This window comes from Polypterus senegalus, chromosome 7, assembly GCF_016835505.1.
Source record: "Polypterus senegalus isolate Bchr_013 chromosome 7, ASM1683550v1, whole genome shotgun sequence".
Lineage (NCBI taxonomy): Eukaryota > Metazoa > Chordata > Cladistia > Polypteriformes > Polypteridae > Polypterus > Polypterus senegalus.
Window position 1 is genome coordinate 156,456,906 of NC_053160.1, and position 25,603 is coordinate 156,482,508.

The following is a 25,603-nucleotide window of genomic DNA, read 5'->3' on the forward strand; positions in this document are numbered from 1 at the left end:
ACTGAGTATATCATACTAAAGTTTTATTGTTGTAGCTTTTAAGGTTTTTTTTAAACTCTTTTAGAGCTATAAAGAAATGTGGTATTGGCTATAGGAATATTGTTGTAGTCATGTAAAATGACTTCTAAGAATAAGATAGGTTTGTTTGGTTGGTCTCAAAGTTTAAAGGGGTGACCTCCAGGAGAAGACTCAGCAGCTGACACAAGACACACTCTCGAATGTCCTGGAAGGATCCATGTTCTTCCTAGAAAGGGCAGTTGTATGTGTCTGGAGACTCTAGTTGTAGTGGCAGTGGTAGAGTGAAATTCTTACTTGCATGTCTGGACAACATGCAAAAGTGGTTTCCTTCAGGTGCTCCAGTTTCTACCAACAGTTCAAAGACATGCAAGTTAGGTGGATTGGTGTTGCTAAATTAACCCTATTATGTGGTTGAGGTGTGTGTGTGTCTGTGTGTGTTCATCCTGCGATGGACTGGCCCCATGTCCAGGGTTTGTTCCTGCCTTGCGTCCTATGCTAGCTGGGTTGGGCTCCAGCACCTCCCATGGCCCTATTCAGGACAAAGTGGTTTAGAAAATGACTGACTGAGTGAGACTCAACTTGTACAAAATTTACATCAAATATACCGTATATATTCGCGTATAAGTTTGGTCTTGAAACCTGAAAAATCGATCATAAAAATCAGACCCTGATTTATACGCCTGTTCAAAGATTCAACACTTTTTTTTTTTTTTACATCTTCTTGACTCCTCCAATCTCGCATCAGTTTCTCAGACACATTGAATTTTGTTGCAGCATTATAGTTACCATTTTCTTTCTCCACTTCAACGACTTTTAATTTAAAACCAGCTTCATATTTTCTTCTGATCAAGCACTCCATCATAGATAAGGGATGCGCTTACGATAAAGGAGTATGAGGGTGGGAGATACAAAAAAACACAAAACAGTGCAAGCGTCGCTTCGGAATAGTTCGGGTATTACCGTGTGGTCACATAGGCACAATACATAGAAAAGAAAGGCAGTGTGCCCCGTGGTTATTCTCTCAAGTGGGCGTTAGCATATCATGCATAATCTCTTGGACCAATAGCATGAGTTTTCCTCATTTGACTTATACGACCGACATTATAAAATACCGGAAATTATATGGTAAAATCTAGCCCCAACTTATCCATAGGAGACCTTAAACGCAAGTATATACGGTAATTAACCAATATTTGTGTACTTACCCACTCTAAAGCCATACTGTGTTATTAATCTTCTTTTTGCTATTTATATTTTTGTTAAGTTATTTTTTTTATTGTCTGCACTGACTTTCAAAACTAGACTTGATGTTCTCTTAGAAGAATTAAATGGCTAGAAAAGAAATGCTTTGTTAGGCCGAATGGCCTGTTCTCTTGTAGCTTGTTCTAATGTTCCAATGTTCTATGCCCATTTAATCCAGTTTTTTTGGTATTTGTTGACCCAGTTTTTTTAATTATAGTAGAAAATATCCACATAAAATTGAATAATGTCATCAAAACATACAACAATAAGTGCTCACCCTTCATCTATGATACAGTGAATCAAAAAGTGAGTATCACATTAAACAAAACTAATTCAAATTAGTAGCAGCCACTCAGTGACCATGACATCACCACAGCCTTGTTCAAAGGATCCACATCAGCGTGTGTATCATATACAGTAAGCAGCAAGATCCTAGGGAGCCATGAAAATTTTACAGGTTCCCTTAAGCACCTTCATGAAATATGCATTGGAAATGAAAAAGGACAAAAGGTTTGGCCTACATTTATCTGGCTCCTGGTGCAAATCGAAGAGCAACTTAAGTAAAAGCACACAAGTTATATGTTCGACAATCTTCTGACTGATCCCCCGATGTGCCAAAACTAAAGTTTTATAATATGGCAGCTTTTGACTCTTTTCTACAGCAACTAATAAAACAGCTTTCCAAAAATTGCTAAGAAGCACACCTGGGTTCTTAATTAGAACCAAAAACACATCAAGTATGCGTGAAAATGCAGTTTACTGGATTCTGCTTGAATGCAAACAAATAAATAAGATGCATAATCGAAGCACATAACAAAATGTGTTATCAGTGTATGACAATGCGTTGTGAATCACAACAGTTTCAGCACCTTCGGTCTATCTGGTATGTTGTGCTAGTAGTCATATCGTTATGTGTACAATGAAGTTCTCACTTGTATGTCTAACCAACAGGAAGTAAGTGACCACGCTCCATGACATGGGAAACAAAAATGTATTAAAATATAAAATATAATGCCTAAAAAAAAGTAGTCTCCCCTTTGTATATTTTCTTTTCCTGTCTATGAGTGTCAAATTAGTCAAATTAAATTCACTGTAATTCAATGATGTATTACAGTAAAATGTGAAAACATCCAAGAGGATGAACACTTTTAATAGGCACTGTAAGTGCATTTTAATTACCGTTGAAGTTCTCCTGCGGATAAGTCGGGACTTGATTTTACCGTATAATTTCCTGTATTTTATAATGTCGGTCGTATAAGTCGAATGCAGAAAAAATCACACAATTGATCCAAGAGATTATGATATGCTAACGCCCACCTGAGAGAGTAACCATGGGGCACACTGCCGTTCTTTTTCTATGTATTGTGCCTAAATGACCTGTGACCCAACATTTGCGCGATAGACATATGTGCGCCGATAAAATAGCGCCGATTAAAACGCGGCATCAAAATTGCGCAGACAAAATCGCCCCAACAAAATTGCGAAAGTTTCATTAAAATGAATTACTAGTTTAAAGCATATATAATAATGTTTATTTTAGAAGTCAATATTATGAGATGCGGCATGCCATCAGTACGGCACGCAGACAGTCCTTAAGATCACGCCCTGCATATGAAGGAAGAATTGCAGCAAAACGTCTTGATAGTTGAGCGTATTTAGACTTGCTGGCTACCGGACTGCTGGTAATTCCGCTTTGTATATGACGTGTTATGCCTACTTTCGACTGAGGTATTTGTTTGTGGCATGCCATCAGCAGTTATAACAGTTATAACCTAGCACATAATGTGTACATAATGCGCACGTATGCGACCCACTCTCTTGGCCTCTCTCGCAATTTTGTCATGGCGATTTTCTCGGCGTGCATTTGTCGAAAACCAGTTATCGGGTTTGTCAGCGCTCATTTGTCCGTCGCGGTTTTGTCGGGGCGCATATGTCTATCGCGCTTTTGTCGGTCAACCAAATGACCACACAGTAATACCCAAACTATTCCGAAGCGACATTTGCTTTGTTTTGTGTTTTTTGTATCTCACAACCTCATACACCTTTATCGTAAGCGCATCCCTTAGCTATGAAGGACCGTTTGATCATAAGAAAATATGAAGCTGGTATTAAATCAAACGTCATTGACGTGGCGAAAGAAATTCATAACTGCGTTGCTGCAACAAAATTTGAGAAAGTCTGAGAAACTGATGCGTGATAGAAGGAAGCAAGAAGATGTATAAGAAAAATAAGTAAATAAATAAATGTCGTATTTTTGAATGGGGGTTTAAGTCGGAGTCTGATTTTATAGGTTTTAAGACCAGACTTATACGCGAGCATATACGGTAACAGAAAAAAACGCACACCCCAAACACGACCCCTAAGAGCCACATAAAACATACTGATCAACATTTGATACCAGCAAAGCTCATAGAATAAAGTTGTGTGAGCTATAAACACTTACAGTAACTAACATACTGTATATATAACCTGTAGGGGTTATTGAGGCAGCTAAATTATAGTCAATTTACTAACTCCAGTACTTTTAATTTAAAAAAGGGTATCTTGACAGGTTTCCCAGCTGACTGAAGCCATTTATAGGGTTCACTTTTTTACTTATGAGGTAAAGGTGTACAGTGGCTCTTCAACCCAAGACGCTAGATTGTTACGATACTAAAGACATACCTCTAAACTGGAATGCGATGATTCAAATGGGATGCCATGCACCCTTTCAATGCAACATTTATGGGACATATTAATTCCAACGTTAAAAACAACCTTCATTCATTCATTCAGTCATTTCTTGGTTTATTCTAATACAGGCTCCCAGAGTCCACCCCATTTACTGACACCTCAAAATTCAATTGAGAGTTGTGTAGGTTGCAGTCTGTCCAGGCAACACTGAGCCATGCCATGCTGGAATGTCATTCCACTGTAGGGCACCTCACGTAAACAGTGCCAGTTCAGCATCAGCATTTAACCTAACACACTCAAGGCTGTACTTTTAAAAGACCTAAACAGACATGCACTCATTGGACAAATTATTAGGAAAAAAGGTACACCTACTTATCTATGCAATTACAGCATCTAACTGGCCGATCATGTGGCAGCAGCACATTACAGAAAAACAAGAGCCCTGGTTCATGTTCACATCAAACACCAGAATGGAGAAAAAAAACAGGATCTCTGTCATTTTAACCGTGCTATGACTGTTGGTACCAGATATGCTGGTTGAGTAGATCTGTAACTACTGATCTCCTGGGATTTTCATGCACAACAGTCTCAAGTGTATTTAGAATGATGACGAAAAACAAAAAACAACCAGTGAGCAGCAATTCTAGAGAAAGAAATATTAATGTGAGTCAGAAGAGAATGGCCAGACTGGTCCGAGCTGACAGAAAGGTCATAGTGACTCTGTGTAGCTGTGGTGAGCAGAAAAGCATCTCAGAATGCACAGCTCCTTGAACTTTGAGGCAAATATATAATTTATAATACAATCCAATTTATTTTTGTATAGCCCAAAATCACACAAGGAGTGCCACAATGGGCTTTAACAGGCCCTGCCTTTTGATAGACTCCCCAGCCTTAACTCTCTAAGAAAATAAGGTAAAACTCCCAAAAAAAACCCTTGTTGGGGGGGAAAAAATGGAAGAAACCTTGAGAAAGGCAGCTCAAGGAGAGACCCCTTTTCAGGTAGGTTAAGTGTGCAGTGGGTGACAAAAACAGGGTAATTTCAATACAATACACAGAACAGAACACACATAATCCACAATACAATGTAATAGTGCAATAGAAATATTACAAGTACAGAGCAGAATTCAATAGTAGATGATATTACATAATACGATTTGGGTTTGCTCAGAATACAGATATTACAACAGCAGATCACCATGTCGGGTTCCATTACAGTTAGCCAAGAACAGAAAGCTGAGGCTACAGTGGGCAGAGGCTTAGCAGATAGTGGTCCATTTTTAAATAGATAAATGATTAAATAGCCAGCTCAATCTCTGTGAATGTGTGTGCTCATACAGCTGGGGGAGGTTGGTGGGGTAGTTGAGACAGAGCACACACCTGCACAGCCATCTTAACAGAATTATAGGCCCCTGGGCAAAGCAGTGCACTGGGGCCCCTACCTACACAACCACTCAGCAAGTCACAACATACATAGATTAGCATGGGGTCCCTATGCTCGTGGGACCTCCGGCCAACTGCCCAGCACGACCCTGCACACCTGCATGAGAGTGTGTAACCTGTCTTGATTGCTCCACTGGCTTTTCACGGTTTTCAATTGAGATGCTGCGCTGCGGGAGCCAGCATGGCAGAAGGGAGAAGGAAGAAGTTAGACGAAAGATCAGCAGAAACAGAAAGATGGAGGTTAAAGATGGAAGAATGAAGTGAGAGAGGAGGCAGGCAGCCAAGAGGAGAGCCCCTTGGGGAGTGTGAGGCTGCCACTCGAGGCTTCTGAGGGTCACTCCGGCTGAGCAGCTCAGGGAAATGGAGTGATGTGGTGCTCTCTCCCGTGTAGGTCCGGTGAGAGTCAGTGGGAGAATGATGGAGAGGGGCTCGGATTGGGAGCCCAGCGGGGAGCCATGGACCACAGGGACCCAGGCCTGTAAAGGGCGTCTCCATTAGTGTGAGGCCCCATGTGGTTTAAGTAGAAGAGACATCGATTTTAAAGGGATGCACCTGGGACTTGATTTTACAGAGAGGCTTCCTGCCTTTGAGATTTTAACCTCACTTTAATGAAGTATTTATATGATGGATTTTAACCTCCATAGACTGCACTATTTTTGTGGGTTATTTATTTATTGACATAATGAATGAAGCACTGCACTTTAATTTGAACATTTTGATTTGGATTGTTTTAATAAAAAAAGTTGTTCACTTTGCTATTATACAGTATGCGTCCTCATTTGCCTGGCTCATTCTCAGTTAAGAGTATTGACGAGCCAGGATCAAGACGCTCCTGGAAGGAACAAGCAGCATGGAGCCAACCCAGATCATCACAAGGCTCGTCAAAACTGCACAGTTGAAGACAGAAAAAACATAACCTGGTCTGATGAATCTCAATTTCTGCTGAGGCACACAGATGGTACAATCAGAATCTGGTATCAAAAACATGAGTCCACACACCTAACCTGCCTTGTATCTACAGTCCTGTGCTGGCACAATGGTGTGGGGAATGTTTTCTTGGCACACTTTGGGCCCATTAATACCAATCAATCAGTGCTTGAAGGCCATGGCCTATCTGAGTTATACTGCCAACATTGTGTATCCCTTCTAAAGGCTACTTCCAGCACCAAGTCACAAAGCAAAAGTTGTCTCTCACTGGTTTCATGAACATGGCAAGGAGTTCAGTGTTCTTCAGTGGCCTCCTCAGTCACCATATTTGAATCCAGTGCAATGCATTTCAGATGTGGTAGGACAATTCACAGATGTGCAGCTGACAAATCTGCAGAAACTGCTTGATGCAATCACGTCAAAAGGAATGTTGTCACCATCTTGGGGAAGCCACACCATGAAAAACTGAAGCTGGTTTGAGAGCAAAAGGTGGTCCTAGCCAGTATTAGGACAGAGCTCCTAATAATTTACTCAGTGAGTGAAAATAAGGAGACAGTATTCAGACGCCACAGACAGTAAGTGGATTCAATCCCAATCTTGTGAAGTGGTAAGGGTGCAATGCTAACGACTGTGCCATCTACTGCACAACCCACTTAACTCAGTTTTAACAGTGACAGCGTGCCAGAGTCTATTCTAGGAATGGAAGCTGAGGGAGATCAAAATAAAAAAAAAGAAAAGAAATCTGTTCATTTCTAATGCATTTTGTTTTTCTTAAGTGAAAGTAGCGCTTTTTGGGTTTTTTTTTGCACCTTTCTGGTCCTAATACAACTACTGAAGCTGCATGGCATATCACACCAATTCTCATATTCATCATATCAATTATCAGTCTGTTCCTAATGGAAAGAAATAAAAATATGTTCTCACTTATTTGAAGGGGAACTACTTGACAAGTGCATTGTAGTCCATGTGCAATGCTTGCACTATGTAAATTATGGCAGCTATTAGAAGCTGTGAGAGATGGTCGGCAGCTTATCCCGGCCAACACATCCAGGCCGCTAGATGGAGTCCTCCCTGCAGCATGGAGGTGTCCTGGATTCCGCAGGGCATCGTGGGAGATGGAGTTCGACTTCACAGCCCTGCTGGGTGCCGTGGGTGCCATTGGGTGACGCTGCAGGGAGACACAGGTATTCCTATTTTCCCTATAGCCCGGAAGTACTTCCAAGTCACGGGGACGGAAGAACAGAAATACTTCCGGGATGAAGAAAAATATGAATCTTCAACTGACCTGAAAGTGCTAGTGAATCACATGGACTGAAGGAACAGGAGCACTTCCGGGTCGTGCACTATTTAAAGGACTATGGGAAACACAGCAAGCTGAGCCGGAGTTGGGTGGTAGAGTGACAGAGCTGCTGGGAGGAGAGGAGGATTGATTTATTGCTATTTGTATTGGATTATTGATTATTGTGGCGTGTGTGGTGTCTACTGTGGCACAATATCAAAAGGAAAAGAAATTAAAATTATTTCTGGTACTTTTACCTGGTGTCTGGACGTTTGTCTGTGGAGTTTCACGGGGCAACAGCGACACTTAGTGTCACAAAGCTTACCACTAAGACACTTCCTGGTTATCCCGTTATGACTTTCTTTTAACTTTGACTTTTTCCTCACTGGCTTTGCCAATTCGGTACCCTGATGGATAAGCTGTCAGTGCTGTGCAGAGCCGCTTATGTGACACAGATGAAAAAAATTAGGTGGGAGAAAATAAAAAATTTGATTAGAGAAAAAAAATTGACAGGGGAGTGGTATAATGTCATGTAATTTTGTAACCTGCTTAATCCAGACCAGGATCAGAGTTGGGGCTGGAGCCTAACACAGCTAGCATAGGGTACAAGGCAGGAACAAACCGCAGACAGAGTGAACACACACACACACACACACACCCACCCACACACCAGATCACCTAACTTGCATGTCTTTAGAAAAAAAATCTGTTCATTTCTAATGCATTTTGGTTTTCTTAAGTGAAAGTAGCGTTTTTTTTGTTTTTTTGCACCTTCCTGGTCCTAATACAATTACTGAAGCCGCATGGCAGCCACTGTGCTAGCATCTTCCATTTCCCTAAGGGCTCATATAAATTACAAGGCAATTGTAAAATTATGGCTTGATGAGATCAGACAAGACTGTGGCAGTACAGCATCAAAGGATCTTCTGTTTATACCCTACGCTACTTAAAAGGATAAAGTGAAACCAGCTACAAAGATGTCCTCGCTCCCTTCTGTTGGTTTAATTTTTTTCACTTTCATCACCCGCACCTCGAGAAATTCAGTAAAGGTCAATAAGCACATACGTTCAGCATTAATGATGTTAACCAAAGGTCCATGTTTAGCTGATTTCTCTAGTCAAAGTTAGTTTTATCAAACGAAGACCTGAAAGATATCAAATAACACAGCGTACAGGCAGTGGCTAATAGGACACACATTAAAAAAATGAGCCTTTAAATGGATATTGAACAACATGGTGAACCTGTCATACACTTAAAAAAGAATTGGTGAGTATAAGTTTGCATTTCCTGGTGTTGTAATCTCTGAAGCTCAAACACAAAGTGCTGTGAATCCTTTTTTATAATCAAATTTTTATTTTGAGCTCAATAAGGAAAATAAGAAACAGCAATCATACAGAAATGTTTTAATATTAGGCAACACCCCCCCCCCCTTCATAAGGGTGGTGAATCATATCATTTCAACACATTATTTTTATTATTAGTACCCTATTGCTAAAATAAAATTGCCTTTTTTGCCATTTGCCCTTCCACTGTGTGGTGTTTTCTGATGGTTGTGACTACATTGTGTACCTGCAGTCAACAAGATATGTGACATCACGACATGTCACCTGCTGAAGACAACAGTGCGCCATTCAAACTCTCATAGCTTCGGGATGCAAACACAAAACCTTTCACTGCATTTGCTTGTGTGTGTTTTAGTTTGGGATCTCTTCTTGATGAGTCTGGCTGCTGAATTCTTCTGTGTTTCTAAACTTGGTGTAGTGCGCTGCCTTGGTTAGATTCTCTGGTATTCAACCCCATGCCAATTTTTAATTTAGAGGTGCCTCTTACAATAAAAACCCTTTTCATTCTTCTGACTTTAATCTTCTCATATCAATTATATCTGTCTGTTCCTAATGAAAAGAAATAAATATCCCAAATATTTTCTCACTTATTTGAAGGGGAAGTACTTTACAAGTACATTGTGGTCCATGTGCAATGCTTGAACTACACAAATTATGGCACCTATTGATAGCTTACCACTAGGATATGCCCTGGTTATCCTGAACAGACCATTAAGACTTTCTCTCAACTTTGACTTTCTCCTCACTGGCTTTGCCCATTTGAAACCCTAATGGATAAGCTGTCAGTGCTGTGCAGAGCCCCTTACGTGACTTCTTCTTTTGGCTCTCCCATTAGGGGTTGCCATAGCAGATCATCCCATCACCTGCATGTCCACTCTCACCATATCCATAAACCTTCGCTTACGCCTTCCTCTTTTCCTCTTCCCTGGCAGCTCTATCCTTAGCATCCTTCTCCCAGTATACCCAGCATCTCTCCTCTGCACATGTCCAAACCAATGCAATTTCACTTCTCTGACTTTGTCTCCCAATCATCCAACTTGAGCTGACCCTCTAATGTACTCATTTCTAATCCTGTCCATCCTCGTCACACCCAATTAAAATCTTAACATCTTTAACTCTGCCACCTCCAGCTCTGTCTCCTGCTTTCTGGTCAGTGCCACCGTCTCTAACCCATATAACATAGCTGGTCTCACTACCAGCCTGTAGACCTTCCCTTTCACTCTTGCTGATATTACTCTATCACAAATCACTCTTCTCCACTCACTCCACCCTGCAGGCACTCTCTATTTCACCTTTCTTTTGAAAAAATGTGCTACTCCTTAAAAAAAGCAGCCACACGAGCAAACAGGAATTCATGTGAAATCTGAGTGGGTAGGCGAGACACCATAAGTGGTAACAAAAACATAATGTATTGTTTAATTACTTTGTTGTTATTGTTACTGTAAAAGAATTTGTGCTTACCTGGAAATGATTCATCACTTTATCTGTAATAGTTACTACAGAGAAGACAAAGTATGAATCAAGAGGCATCTCACTGATCACACGCGCATACTCACTTTATTCATGTCCAAGTCACCTAAACAGATTTCTTTTTAGATAGATAGATAGATAGATAGATAGATAGATAGATAGATAGATAGATAGATAGATAGATAGATAGATAGATACTTTATTAATCCCCAAGGGGAAATTCAAGTACTCCAGCAGCAGCATACTGATAAAAACAATATTAATTAAAGTGTGATAAAAATGCAGTGCAAGTTAAAAAATGTAGGGTGGAGAGTGTGAGGCAGGTATAACAGTCAATAACTTTGAATAATGTTAACGTTTATTCCCCCGCGTGGAATTGAAGAGTCGCATAGTGTGGGGTCTCCTCAGTCTGTCAGTGGAGCAGGACAGTGACCGCAGTCTGTCACTGAAGCTGCTCCTCTGTCAGGAGATGATCCTGTTCAGTAGATGCAGTGGATTCTCCATGATTGATAGGAGCCTGCTCAGTGCCTGTCGCTCTGCCACGGATGTCAAACTGTCCAGCTCCATGCCTACAATAGAACCTGCTTTCCTCACCAGTTTGTCCAGGCATTCGGCGTCCTTCTTTATGCTGCCTCCCCAGCAGACCACCGCGTAGAAGAGGGCGCTCGCCACAACTGTCTGATAGAACATCTGCAGCATCTTATTGCAGATGTTGAAGGATGCCAGCCTTCTAAGGAAGTATAGTTGGCTATGTCCTCTCTTACACAGAGCATCAGTATTGGCAGTCCAGCCCAATTTATCATCCAGCTGCACTCCCAGGTATTTATAGGTCTGCACTCTCTGCACACAGTCTCCTCTGATGATCACGAGGTCAATGAGGGGCCTGGGCCTCCTAAAATCCACCACCAGCTCCTTGGTTTTGCTAGTGTTCAGTTGTAGGTGGTCTGAGTCGCACCATTTAACAAAGTCCTTGATTAGGTTCCTATACTCCTCCTCCTGCCCACTCCTGATGCAGCCCACAATAGCAGTGTCGTCAGCGAACTTTTGCACGTGGCAGGACTCTGAGTTGTATTGAAAGTCTGATGTATATAGGCTGAACAGGACTGGAGAAAGTACAGTCTCCTGCGGCGCTCCTGTGCTGCTGACCACAATGTCAGACCTACAGTTCCCGAGACGCACATACTGAGGTCTGTCTGTAAGATAGTCCACGATCCATGCCACCAGGTGTGAATCTACTCCCATTTCTGTCAGCTTGTCCCTAAGGAGCAGAGGTTGGATGGTGTTGAAGGTGCTAGAGAAGTCCAGAAACATAATTCTTACTGCACCACTGCCTCTGTTTAGGTGGGAGAGGGATCGGTGTAGCATGTAGATGATGGCATCCTCCGCTCCCACCTTCTCCTGGTATGCGAACTGCAGAGGGTCGAGGATGTGGCGGACCTGTGGCCTCAGGTGGTGGGTGAAGCAGCAGCCGCTCCATGGTCTTCATCACATGTGATTTCAAGGCGACAGGCCTGAAGTCATTCAGCTCACCAGGACGTGATACCTTTTATTCAATTCCTTTACTTCAGGCTTTGTTTACTATAAAATGAACAAATGTGTGCATGTCGATCACTTTGAGAAAATTACTAGCTATTGTAAATGCTTTCTTATGGTTTCTGTTTCACACATAGGATGCTTTTGTAGCAGAAGACAATCTGGACTTGTGCCTGTCCCGTACTTCCATCCTCATTCCTCATCATAGCTTCTTTTCATTGCCAGGTTTCTGCCTGTCTGGTTGCTTTTTTAGATTCTCACTTTTAAACTGCTGCCTACCCACCTGGATTCACTCAGACCATAATTAGCCCAAAGTGTCCACTTTCCTCCCTCACATGGCAATTAGCAGACTACATTAGGCAAATTGACACTAAATTAGGTTTATCAGCTGATGCCCTAGAGTCAGTAAAATCCCTGCAAATAAATCTGAACAGTATTTAGAATTGCGAAAATACCTGGTAAATGAAATTTAAAGTCAATAAAATGAATGTTACATATTAAAGAAATATACGCTAACTCAGGGACTAAAAGGTAGAAAGCAAGTGGATTGGAAAGAAAGAAAGAAAGAAAGAAAGAAAGAAAGAAAGAAAGAAAGAAAGAAAGGCCTACTTAACACTAAAGGGTTGTGACTGCACTTCCAAAAGATCCAACAGATGGCGCATCACAAACTTTAGCACCGCTTTTATGAATTTCATGCCAAATGGCATACAACAGAGACATAGTAACCAGATTCTCACACACACAAACACACACACATGTCCTTATATTAAGGTGGATGTATCATTTTTTTCAAGACTAAATAATTAATTTAAGATATATATATTATGTTTATTCACTAAAATAGTGTTTTTTGTATCATTTTAAACCTTCATCTCTCAAAAACTGAATGTGATGGAGCAATTCTAGTGCCAGATTTGGGCATAAATAAAAACATATCAGCATCCATTACAAAATGATGTTCAGGCATAGTGTAACTTACAGAGTTAGAATGTTTCAGCACATCCTGGCTAATTGAGCTTATTTAAGGTCACCCAATGGGGCACTGGTGCAATCTGAGCCCATGACCTTTCCCCTTAAATGTTCATCTCTTAGGCAATTACCCACAGGAGGGGATTTTGGAACTGCAAAGAAGCTCAGGCTTGAAGCTATCATATCGCCGCTGGGCTTCACCATTAACTTCTTTACTTAGACGTAATTAAACTTGTCAAGGTTTAACAGTCCAAAGATCTCCAGTTCTTAAATTTTTAAACAGTTGTATCCAGAGGAGAGAGTTTAACTCTGCTAAACGTGATAGAATATAATGCTAATGTGCTTAAAGCAGCTTTAGTAGTGCTATGCAAAAAAACCCTGCAAGGTGTAGAAGTCTGCCTACAGGAGGACATGTTGGCTAAGCTGAATGTTTGCTCAGTACTTTTTTTCCTGATCCTATTAGCTGAAGAACCACATAGCTTAGCAATGATGTCTCAAAGCTCTAAGTGACCGCGTAGACTTTAAACATTCTCCAGTGTTTGTGCAGAACCACCTTGAGTTCTCCATTTTGAACTTCTAAATGTCCCAAGCGAACTGCTGTTCTATTGAGCTTGAATGTTTCCTTTAGGTCTGGTCTGTCTTTGCACTGTTTTTGTTATTTGTTCTGAAGTTGTTGCTCATGTAATCCCAGTTCTTCATGATAGCTCAATGTATTCATTTAAGTATCTAGTTGATAGCCTTACTGCCTTTAACAGTTACAGGGCAAGACCCTTAATAAGAAAACAGGTCTCAGATGCCATAGTTAGTTTTTCTGTAGCACCTGAGAACTATTTAAGGTTCTTTCAACCACTGCATTGTTGTAGTGGCATTCCTTCTGTGACCCTTTACTTTTGTACTTTGGTTGTGTTAAATGTCTTATAACCATTTCATTTACGATTTTAGATTTGGAGTTTTAGTTAATATGCTCAGTTATTTCCTTGTTTGCTCTAGTTTTATATTTTTGGTACTTAGTTCTTCTTCCTTTTGATGTACTACCAGCAGGGCTGTCAGTGTCAGAAAGGGAGAAGGACAGAGAAAGCGTGGGTCAGGAAAAGAGGAAAAGAGCAGTAACCAGAAAGATAGATCCAAGACAGGCGCCAAAGTCGAAACAAGAAACCTTGGATTGTAAGGAGTGCGAGGTTGAAAACCAAGAAATCTGAAGGAGGAATTTAGGAATACATTTAACCCCCAAGATTTCAGGGAAGGGTCAGGAAACGTCTACAACTGAGATTAAAAAGGAGCTCCTAAAAAGTCCATCAATGAGACAATGTAAAGCTTTGTAAGAAATTATTGTTCTTGTTATGTTTTCAAGGTATAACAAAAAGAACACTCTTGGGGTCTTTTCAAAATCCTCTGGAAAGTGCAGAAAGAAGTGAGCCTGGGGTTCAAAGGAACTGGCTTTTGACTAAGATATCTGCAGTAGAGCCACATAACATTCCATGAACAAAGCTGGACAGCTTGAGTCTACAAGCAACTGCCAGTGCAGTATGTCCATTGCTCTCATTCTTCTACAACATCACTTTTAATATTAGACACCAACATTTTAAATTATTAACAATACAAGAGGTACTTTTGTGAGTAAAGGCCACCTCTTTCCATCTAATATGCATTTCATACTTCTGAGCACACTTCCTAAACTGCTTATTCAGTTTCATGGTCAAGAGGGAGTAAGTGCCTATCCTGTTAGCAATGGAAGCACATAAACTCCTGGATAGGGTAATAGTCCACCATACTGCACATGCGTACACTTTCTAGGTCAGTTCTGAGTCAATGGGTGACATGGTGACTCTACTGCCTCACAAGAGACAGTAAAAATGGAAGTGGAAATGACTTGGAGAATTGAAAGTCAAAAAACAGGCCAAAGATCAAAACCGGGAGTTAAGGAGATCATTCATCAAAGCTAGAATGCAATAGAAAATTTCAGAGTCAACAACAATTGCAGGGATTAGTAAAACGAGGAAGAACTAAGCCAAGATCTTTTGATGCAGTGGAACAAGGTGTATCTGTCAAGCTTGGATTTCCCAGAAACACATGGAGTGACTTTGAATCATCGCAAAATTGATATCACAAATGAGCACACCCCAGAGAATTCTGGGAAAGATCTCAATGGAGACAGCAGAAACAGAAACCAAAAATAGTGGCACCCAAATGGGAAAAAAAATGGCATCGCAATAAAACGTGATTAGATAATGATCTTTTTCAGATCAGGTCCAAGACAAAATGAAACCCCAAAAATCTTAAAACCTTACAATCCACATATAAATTGATAGGAACTGCCCAGGAATTTCAAAAAATATTTTATGAAAGTTGGAGGTCATACCAGTGACACAGTTAGTTGTGCTATCATAGAACAGATCCATCGTCCTGGCTTCAAATCCGATGCACAGATGTTATCCATGAGGCGTCTAGACTGTCCTCCCAATGTCTATTCAGTTTTTCTATTGGGTACTCTGATTTTCTTCCACCATCCCAAAAAACATTGGGTATTCCAAATTGTCCCCTATATGAGTGACCAGCATGCTGTACAGGGATGTTTCAAGCTTTGTGCCCAATGCCTCCGAGATAATCTCTGATCCTCTGCCACCCTGGACTCAGATAAGCAGATTTGAGAATGATATATACGTATATACTGCATGTATGTAAGTAACCTATGCAGCACATCTTTAGAGAGAAGAGCAGTCCCAGAATAACTAGAAGAAAAGGCACACAGACACAGGAACAATATGCAAACTGCATACAGGTAGTACCCACACCAGGATTTGAGACCAAAACTCTAGAGCACTAATACAAAAGTGGTCATTTAATTATTTGTCCATGGCACAAGTGCTACTCTGCCTGTGCAGAGTTGATTCTTACTTTGTACCTGAAACTGACAGCATAGGCTTGGGGTCCTGAATTGTATTGGATGGGTTTGATAAAGGACAGGTGCTACAGTCAGTTTTTCAAACGTTTTTATGCGAGTTTAGGCATGACAACTCTATCTAAATCCTGGTTGCAGGAACCATTCTGAACATACAGAGAATGAAATTAAAACTGGGGAAAAAGATAACATACTTTAATCTGTGACACAAGCTAGCTTCATAGGTAGGTGGGCACCCTGTATGGACACATGGCCAGAGGGGGCAATACCCACCTCACAGCACAATATTAGACTTGTCTGGTGTCAAAAATCAAACCGAAGTGTGCTGATGCTCTTGGGAAATGTGCTTCATTGAAGACGCACTACTTGTGTCTGAGGGTGCTTCTTACTTCTAGATGCTTCTACACTATTTTCTTATAATTACGGTTCCAGCTTCAGAGTCCCTAAATCAGTCAATTTTAGGAAGTTCGGTAGAGAAAATTAGTATTTGAGTGGAGTCTGTGGTGAACAGCTGCAGAGTTGACAAATGAAATATCAAAAATGAAAAACAAGAAATTATGCAGCATAGATTGTGCACTTTAAACCTTGGGATAGCTGATCAATTTTCAGACCTTGCCATTCCATTAAAGGATGCTGGGGAAAATAGCCAGTCCTGACCGTATCAAGAATGAGGCAGGACCCAACACTGGACTGGACGGCAGATCACCACAACTAATAAAACAAACTCAATAACTACTTCTTTTTAACAAATGAGCCACTGTGAATCTGAGGAACATCTGCTTCATGTTGGCGATGGATATTTTCCCGAGAGCCACATTGATAGACAAAGCATACACTTAATATGTCTGAGTTAACGGTGAGGTCAGGACAGCTAATACTCCATTAGAAATATTGGGTTTCACACTGTTTTAAGGAAATGGGATACAAGGGATAAGTTTATCATGTTAGTGTAGTTTTGTTCTAAATGTCTGATATACAGGATACATCTATATTGCTGTGACCAACTGATAAATGTATAGGATGCTCTCCTCATTAGGTGTTCTATAAATAAAACAAATGTAAAAGTAAGATGTAGGGAATAAATGAACATAGCAGAATTTGTACAGCACAGCCATTACTACTTCCAATCGCCTCCGTCTCAAATTTCTCTTGTTACCAGCCCAATAGAAGAAAGAATATCATTTATAATCTCACTGATTGCAAGTGCCCGAAGACAGAATGTGTAACGTGTTAAATGAGCCATAATAGTGTGAAATGCATTGGGAATCCACCAAGCTTTTAAAAAGGATCATCATCTTCAAAGTACGAATTATTTACAAAAAATGAACTAAAATCCAGTAGTCTTGGTCAATCAATTTTACACAATATGTAAACATGGGACTTGATGTAAGCTGAGAAACACGCCAAGCAGCCGTCCTTTTAAAATGGAGAACGTGGAAAAGCAAGAAAGGAATAAACAGGCAGAATAATATAGGAGCTGATTTCCATGATGTTCAATCTACAGTACAATCCATAAGAAGTTTTTTAATTAACCCACAGTAAACTAGTAGAAAATGTACGCTTGGCATAACATTAAGGTGCGTTTTAAAGGCTGTGAAGTCACTGCAGCCTTCAATTGATTGAGTCACTTCTACTGTACAGCCTTCTCAGTCTATTCCAGATGGCTGTCACACGCATGCGAGTAGGAGGGTGGTGGGGATGCACTAAACCTTCTTCTGTTATCCTCCCTGAAGACCAAACATGGGACAGACTTGTCTGATTCATCCCTGAAAACGTCACTTCCTGTTCTGGTCCCCAAGAAGCCACTTCCGGTTCTTTACGTCACTTCTGGTCTTGGCATTTAAAGTCACCATCTTTACAACAGTCATTCAGTTCTTGTTTGGACTCCATCGAATGCACATCAGTGTTGATTTTCAAACCCATTGCAGCCAAGGATATTATACGGGTGGCTACCCCAACCCTTATTAAGTGTATCGAGTCTGATCACTTCACATAGGGTTTATCTCACTAGGATTGGGCAAATGGCTGAGAAGAGGCCTGGACTAGACTCTAGTCAATCTCAAGGACCACTCTCATACACACACACACACACACACCATATTCACACACAGTGACATTTTGCATATAACAGTTAAAATACCCTTAATAGATTAATTCCTTCTGCATTCAAGTATTTTGCCATTGTAATTTTCATGAAAACTATTCAGTTTTGTCAAATGTTTGGGAAAAACAGAAGCAAACGGCAAACCTTATTTCAGCGACAGACCACTACAGGTATCTGGTGAATGTGGCACTCTGATGGTAAATGAGGTGACAAGATTGTCAAAGTCCAAAACCGGGACACGTGTAGCATGTATGCTCACGCATAGAATCCATTTTCATTTGTTGAATGCCTACTGTATCTCATCAACAACACCAACCACACACACTTTCACAAACGAACATATATGATACCACACAGTGGAAACAAATAAAGTTTGGTCTGCCTCTGGGCACCTTGGAAATGTTGTGCAAATATAACACAAGTTCTTAATTATGTTTTGACCATGTAGATGGGCATCGTAGTCCATCTTTCTACCCATTCATATGCTTTTCATTGAGTCATACTGTTTTCGCATCCATACTGAGCCAACATCTTTCGGTGAATTTCTAAAGGTTACGGTCCTTCTGCCCAAAGAAATCTCAGTAAAGCACGTTGTTTGACAATGGTGCAAACCCACATTGGAGCATCCATGTTTATTTCACCTTGGTTCAATTAGATTAGCAGCAGAGCACCCCTGAACTCGGGTCCCAAACCAGTCCCAACTGTACTATGCGTGTTTAAACTGCCCATAAGCCATTGCAAATGCATTGTATTGTGTCAGCATCTACCACACAATTTTCAAATCACCTTTATTTTTTGATTTACTCTCAAACAATGTAATCTGTGTATTGGATACAGTTTAATTAATTAATGCACATTTCACTAATATTATTTATAAACCCCAATTCTATGTATTATATGTACAGTTTAAAGGCAGTGTAGCATAGTAGTTAAGGTTTTGGACCTCAAACCCCGAGGTTGTGGGTTCAAATCCCACTACTGACACTTTGTGACCAATGAGCAAGTCACGTGACCTGTGTGTGGTCCAATTGGAAAAGCAAAAAGAAATATAACCAACTGTATCATAAATGTTGTAACTGGCCTTGGATAAAGGTGTCAGACGAATAAGTAAATGTAAATTCATATAGCACAAACATTAAGAGGAATGTAGACATCATTAATGTCCATACTGTCTACATTGTGATTTTCAAGTTCAGTCCTGGGACCTGTGGCTACAGGTTTACATCCCGACCAATCTCTGCTTCTGAGTGGTCGTCTCCATTAAAAAAGCAAGCTGTTATTTCCAAGTTTCCATGCTTTCTTGTGTTACTACAGAAACTAAAAACTGGTATTGCTTAAGGATTAATGGAAGAAGCAGACATGTTTGTGTGTAACAGACCTGTCTGCATTGTACATTTCTGGAGTGGGTTTACCTTGACCAGACAAGGTACTTAAAGTATTTTATCCTTTCCAGGTTGCTGCACTTCAGAAGAAATAAGTTCTTCTGGTTTTGGCTTTTTGGATTAGCGCACATGAAGGGGATATGCAGGTGGAGCTGTCTTTAGACTAACTTTAAACTCACCACACCAACCTGCTCCACTTCTTAATTTTATTTACGGGCAACGCCTAAACAAACACACGTGTAAAAGATAGAGATGAATTCATTATTTCTGCCTTGGTGATTCATATGCATCTCTTTGTTAATGGTCAGGTTATTTAAATGATTATTTCCTAATAAGTACTGTGAAAGCTAGGAGGCATCACTGAGCCCCAAACACAAATGCACAAAACACTCCCGGGTTCAAACTAAAGGGTTTTTATGACACAAATACCGTGTATAACAATCAATAGGTTGTCTCTTCTCTTCTCGACTCTACTCTTCTCCCTCTTTTCCAGTGGTGTAGCTAGGGGTGGGCGGAGGGGGAGGTCCGCCCCGGGCGGTACATTTTTGGGGGAGGCATTATTGGCCAAAAGGCGGAGTACAATTCGTGTGGAAGCAGCAGGGTTCGAAAAAATATCACTCATAAATGAAAAAAGTAAAATTCTCTGATTTGTATCCACAAATGCTTCAAAAATAATTTTCAGACTGTCCTTCTGTGACGGCATCAGACACAGCAGTTGAAATTTATGAGGTAATAACAAAAATAAACATAAACAATACACCGATAATAATTTCTAAGAAGATAAACAACTAATTTACAAATTAAAATTTTGTTTCGTTATCAATCCGAATGCGTTCTTGCTCTGCGCAGAACACATCCCCACCTATCACTTGTACACTACACTGGTTCTGGTTTTCGCAGCGTAATTTTATCAAACTAATAATTAGAACACAGCTTATCAGCGTGTCTATACTATATTCTTGTCTAGTTGATGCTTATAAATAATTATATGTGAAAAATTTTGCTGTTTCTCTATATATGAATAAATACATGCAAAATTTATCTTAATTTTTCTCTAGACGTCATTTTCATTTTCTATTTAAATAGGTTAACATATTCAGATATGCTGGAGGGCGGCAAATTGAAGCACCGAGCGGCATGAACTCTAGCTACTCCATTGCTATTTTCCTCACACTAGTCCTCCTCCAAGATAAATGCTGCCTTCCTTCCTTCCTAACTCCCAGCTCTGACTCATCAAGGTATGGAAGTGGCCAGTTGGAAGCACTTTGAGGTCATAAGAAAGCCAGGGAGGTCCTTCCTCGGCAGTCTACAAGGGACCCCTACAGGGCTGGACTGGTACCCTATATGAGGGACACTGCCAGCTATTATAGTGGGAGATGAACTGCTCCCCACTGTCCTCTCTTACCTGTTTCTGTAACCGTTGGGCATTCCAACCAGGATGAGAAGATAAGGTATCCCAGCCGGGTATTGCCCCCATTGAGTCCATCCTGCCATTATGGCATCCCGGCTGGATAAGGATTCCACCTCCATCCTGGATAGGAGGCCCAGCCGTACTCTGAAGCATCTACAGTACACAAGTGGGTAACACCAAAGTAGCTGCTGCCCTTCAGCATTCAGATGCATTTCATGCCTGTGTTTATTTTTTGCAAAATTCCAAGAATTCAGTTGTTTGCTTTGGTGTCATCTAGGTATCGGTTCAGAGGTGCCAAAGCTACCGAGATCAAAATTTTGGTATCAATCCAACACTACTCCACACAGACAATAAGCCAGTGGGGATTAAAGCTAAGTCTCGCTATGCCACCCCATTAAAACCAGTGTTCCTTAATTAGTAAACATAAAATGTGCAGGTTCAATTAGCACCTACTCAGATGTGCAGTTACCACAGTCTTTAAAAGGCCTTAATTGGTATATTTAGTCAATTAGGACTAATTCAGGTGTGCTTAGCCGGGCACTAACCACTTAGGAAGTCTGCATTGACAAAAGAAAAACCAAGTGAATGACAAAAAGACACGTCAAGTGGCCTCTGGGGTTGAGGAGAAGTCTTCATTTTTTTTTTTTTTTGCTCCTCTTTTCCCTGGAGGGTCTCTCTATATATATAAAGCAGAATTTCTGGTTTATTCCTTAATTTATTTGTTCTGCATCTACAGCTTTGTTTGATAAGGCACAGACTTGAAATTTGGCACACATGTATTTCTAACCATAAATCAGGCTTCTGACATATAATTTCATCCTTGGGTGAGAGCCATATTGCCTTCAGAGTTATTTATGACAATTTGGGGTCACAAGCATAATCTCTCATCATTAAAACACCTCTGAAACCAGTCCGTATTGTTTCCTGATGGCGTTTGAATCTGTACTCTGCTAATCGTGTCTGGGTTGTAGCACTACAATGGAATCAAATCTCATAACAAAGTGGCAACACTATTAATACTCAGTCTAAGCACAACCATTATTCCCAGTTTAAATTTACAGCAGATGGTGGAAATAATACGGTTACTTCTTTATAAATAAAGTTGAGTGGCTGTCCGTTTTTATGATTGTATTTTAGTACTGGGAGGTCTCCCACTCTGCTCTTTCCCTATAGCCCATACCTCGTAGTCCTAGATGAGAAGAGCCTCTTCGCTCTTCTCTAGACTTTCTATAGCACCGCTATGTCTTTTTTGTGGAGTCCTCCACAGCCTGGTTGGGGTCTTGGATGGCCGCTAGGGGGAGCTGCATGGACACAGCAGCCTGGTTGGATGAATCTTCATCCCCACCCGGAGGTGCAATTAGGACTAGGTAGTCAAGCACCTGGAACACTTCCGGGTGGGTTATAAAAAGGGCCAGCCACCACCACTCAGAGAGCCAGAGTTGGGAGGAAGGAGACGAAGCTTGAGAAGGAGTGGTGGTCAAGGAAGAAAGGTGGTGTTGCTGTGTGTTGGACTGGTGTTTTGTGGGACTGTGTATTGCCTGTGGGTGAAGAAAAATAAAAGTCTTTGTACTTTTTATACATGTCTCCGTGTCCATCTGTGTCGGGTCCGGCGCCTGTATAGCGCCTTTGTTACAAGGGTCATAAGCTGTGCTACCCATCTGAGATGGGTTGAAATCTGAGCAATCAACGTAGACCTCAGCATTAATGAATGGAATGCATCATCTTTTGAAATGGAGTTTGCAATGCATGTAGTAATAAAGTGCATTACTACGAATGTTTGTGATGCGCCATCTATTGGACTGACAGAGACATAGCAACTGGATGGACTCACAGAAAGACGCACAGACACGTATCCTTAAGAAGGATTATCATTCACATGTACAGAGGGATGTCTACTGTAGATCCTTTCTTTTGTTCATTTCTGTACTGATTCAATTCATGGTCACGCGTCTCTGGAGATTAGCACAAGATAAAAACCTACTCTTGATGGGGGGGTCAGTCTGACATGGGGCACACTATCACATATACCCTCATTCACTGATTCTAAACCAACTCAGAGTCATTGATCAACCTCTAAATAAATTTTTATAATAAACAAGTGCATTATATAAATATACTGTACTAGCCGTCCCCTGCGGCTCCACCCGCGTATTAGTGAAACAGGACAGTGAGGAGGGCCCTGCACGGCTCCCAACTCCTGACGGCATGCTTTCCAATCCCCTTGGCCCACAGCCTCTGTCACTGATTAGTGAAAATATATCGTTCCTGTAAGCGAACTATGATTCCTAGCACGATGAGAGAAGTCGCAAAATTAACTGGAATGTTCAAGCAAATTATAGAAAAAAACCCAAACTAAATCCGTTAAGTAGTTCTCTCGTTCGCTAGCTAAGCAGAGGTAAGGAACGCCCTGAGGCTGGCGTGTGAGTGAGGAGAGCCTCGCCCCCCACCACTCGGCCCACTGCATCTCTCTCAGATTCACACAAATAAATTGGCCCCGCATGCAAACTATGATACATAGCGCAATGAGAGAAGTTGAAATTATAAAATTATGAAATTATAGAAAAAAAACCCAATCTAAATCCGTTAAGTACTTCTCTCATGAAAAGCGGGCAGATATACAGACAGACGTTGGATTTTATATATGTAGAGATGTATTCATGAGATTAATAGTATAATTTGACAATGTTAGTCCTTCACAGGGGAGTTACTCCTGTTTTCCTTCAATTACCACACAATAATGTCTGACCTGAAGTTTATTTTTAAACCCTATGAGGAGGTGTTGATCCATCCAAGGCTGAACTTGCCTTTGCCCTAAAATGTGCTAGAATAGCCTCCACCACCTGTGACCATTAACTGGACTGAAACACTACGAAAATGGATGGGTGTATAGACATATGCTTCAGATCCAAAAAGGGCTAACATTTACACAGTCTTATTTTTCAGGTATCCAACTACTTCAAAGCCCTGCACAACTGCACAGCACATATGTGAAGAATTATTAGTGGTAATCATCTTTACTTCTCAGATGTTATTCTTTTTCTGCTACAAATATAACCAATTACTTTAAGTACCCTAACATGGAAAGTGGTCTTCATATCCAAGAGGCTTTCCTGCTGATTTTCACTTTTAGCACAGCTGGCATCTTCTGTTAGGCATAAGACACCATGTCAGGACATCAGACATCTGGGACTTCAAGTTTGACAAAAGCCACCCAGGGATGCACTGAAAGTCTCAGCACATCCAAAAAGCAAAACCAATCATTCATTTTTTTAAACCAGTTTGTCCATATGAAGAGTCCTGAGAGCTATCGTTCAAAGCAAACATATCCTGGCTACGAAAGCATGTGATGTCAATAATCTAAGAACACTGGGCTGTATTTAACTTCACAAAAATTTAAAAAGTGCTTGCACAGTAATCCAAAGCATCCGGTCGCAGACAAACAGACTCAGACACAGGAATTAATATGTCAAGTGCCAAGCAGAGTGGTCAGCGTCCATTACACTTTTATGTCTTTTCAGAAAGTAGAATTGGCAGAATGGTCAAAATCTCAACAAGATCAGATCTGCTGAACACACACGCCATAGAATCATAATGAGCAAAGGCAGGTACAAGGCAGGAACAATCCTGAACAGTTTAGTCAATTTAGAGTCACCAATCAATCTAACAGTCTTTGGTTTGTGTCCAACCACGTGGAAACCCACATAAGTGCAGTGACAGTGCAGACACTTCCCAGTGAAGCTGACTGAACATGTAAGTCAGGGTCTGTGTGCAGTATGTGATGCCAGCAACACCTGAAGATGTCTGAAAAAGCAAATGACAAGGCAATAACACCATCTGTGAAGCTCAGGCACTGCACTTCAGAGCTCCCTCCCTAAGGCTATGCACACACTACTATATTGTTGTTTAATAACAGCATTTTTAAATGAAAATAATCTCTGCTCACACTAACGTTTTCACATAGTTTGTGAAAGTATCTACATCCACACTAAAACAACCAAAAATGATAATGACGTAAACGTTCACCTACACTAAGCATGCGAGTATCGGTGGAAAAATCTTCGAAGGGAAAATGCCACCAGCTGTGGGATTTATTGCAAAACTGTGGGAAATGGTACATCTGTTGCCTTTTGTACATGTATGTAGCATTCAAATTGTACAAAACGCAATTTAGATACATACAGGTAAGCAACACAACAAGCGCCGTTAAAAGCAGTTTCTCTGGGTCCGCTATCCTGGAATATGATTTTCTTCTGCGAAGAGTGACCAATCAGACATTTGATGAGACATTTAATGACCAGGATGCAGTGCACAAATCACAGCACATTTATTGTCTGTGTTTTCAAAACTACATTTTTAGTCATCCATAATGCAATGCTGAACCGGCGTTTTCAGAAGTTTATAGCTCTGTAGAGAGTTTCGAAAAGACTCCATTTTCAGAGATTAAAAGCTCTTTTAAAGACTCCTAGCTTAATTAAGTAGGCTGTTATTCACTAGTTTTCAGGTTTTAACGTCAACGTAAACGGTGAGGCTATGCAGAAAAATGGTTGTCATTGCTACATGGCTCATACTATATTTTTGTTAAACCCCTTAAATTAAAGCAGAAAGCCTATGCTTGATTGCTTTATTTCAAATCCATTGTGTGGTGGCGTTTAGAGCCAAAATTATGAAAATTTTGTCACTTATGGACAAAAAAGTAGAAAGACGCAAAGCTGTTTTCTTCATCTCTTCTACTATCAAGTACTGCCAATTAAAGTTAGAATGTGGCAGTTTCCGCGACAGTCACTTTGACGAATAAATAAAACTTCTCTGTCAGAACGCACCTGGCGGCGGACGGCTCAGCACTGGAGTCCAGAGAGGTGGGCTGGGAGAGCACGACGCGGGGCGCACTTCTATGGGATAGATCAGCATGTTTG

General features: G+C 40.8%; 1 protein-coding gene across 2 annotated transcripts in view; it reads right to left on the minus strand.

Moving 5' to 3' along the window:
- The window catches only part of epb41l4a (erythrocyte membrane protein band 4.1 like 4A), a 486,901-nt gene that overhangs the window by 327,162 nt on the left and 134,136 nt on the right, over window positions 1–25,603 (minus strand). The gene's annotated exons all lie outside the window — the stretch shown is intronic.